Raw genomic sequence first — 1,546 nt, forward strand, 5'->3', positions numbered from 1 at the left:
CATAACCCCAATAGGACCCTCTATATAGGGTCAGAACCCCCTATATCCTTATAGGACCCCCCATAACCCCAATAGGACCCTCTATATAGGGTCAGGTCCCTCTATATGGGGTCAGGACCCCCTATATCCTTATAGGAGCACCCATAACCCCAATAGGACCCTCTATATAGGGTCAGGACCCCCATAACCCCAATAGGACCCTCTATATGGGGCCAGGACCCCAATAGGACCCTCTATATGGGGCCAGGACCCCCTATATCCCTATAGGACCCCCCTATATCCCCTATAGGACCCTCTATATAGGGTCAGGACCCCAATAGGGTCCCCCATAAACCCAATAGGACCCTCTATATGGGGCCAGGACCCCCATAACCCCAATAGGACCCTCTATATGGGGCCAGGACCCCCTATATCCTTATAGGACCCCCTATAACCCTAATAGGACCCTCTATATAGGGTCAGGTTCCTCTATATGGGGCCAGGACCCCCTATATCCCTATAGGACCCCCCTATATCCCTATAGGACCCTCTACATGGGGCCAGGACCCCCTATAGCCTCATAGGACCCCCCATAACCCCAATAGTACCCTCTATATGGGGCCAGGTCCCCCTATATCCTTATAGAACCCCCCATAACCCTAATAGGACCCTCTATATAGGGTCAGGACCCCAATAGGACCCTCTATATAGGGTCAGGTCCCCCTATATCCCTATAGGATCCCCCATAACCCCAATAGGACCCTCTATATATGGGCACCCTCTATATAGGATCAGGACCCCCCATAACCCCAATAGGACCCTCTATATGGGGTCAGAACCCCAATAGGACCCTCTATATGGGGCCAGGACCCCCCCCATAACCCTAATAGGACCCTCTATATAGGGTCAGGTCCCTCTATATGGGGTCAGGACCCCCCATAACCCCAATAGGACCCTCTATATAGGGTCAGGACCCCAATAGGCCCCCCATAACCCTAATAGGACCCTCTATATGGGGTCAGAACACCCAATAACTCCAATAGGACCCCCTATATAGGGTCAGGACCCCAATAGGACCCTCTATATGGGGTCAGGACCCCCCCATAACCCCAATAGGACCCTCTATATGGGGTCAGGACCCCAATAGGACCCTCTATATGGGGTCAGGACCCCCCCATAACCCCAATAGGACCCCCTATATAGGGTCAGGACCCCAATAGGACCCCCATAACCCCAATAGGACCCTCTATATGGGAACCCTCTATATAGGGTCAGGACCCCCCATAACCCCAATAGGACCCTCTATATGGGGTCAGGACCCCCCATAACCCCAATAGGACCCCCTATATAGGGTCAGGACCCCAATAGGACCCCCATAACCCCAATAGGACCCTCTATATAGGGCCAGGACCCCCTATATCCCTATAGGATCCCCCATAACCCCAATAGGACCCTCTATATGGGGTCAGGTCCCTCTATATAGGGTCAGGACCCCAATAGGACCCCCATAACCCCAATAGGACCCTCTATATAGGGTCAGGACCCCAATAGGGCCCCCCATAACCCC

Source organism: Coturnix japonica, unplaced genomic scaffold (genome assembly GCF_001577835.2).
Source record: "Coturnix japonica isolate 7356 unplaced genomic scaffold, Coturnix japonica 2.1 chrUnrandom686, whole genome shotgun sequence".
NCBI classification, from domain to species: Eukaryota; Metazoa; Chordata; class Aves; order Galliformes; family Phasianidae; genus Coturnix; species Coturnix japonica.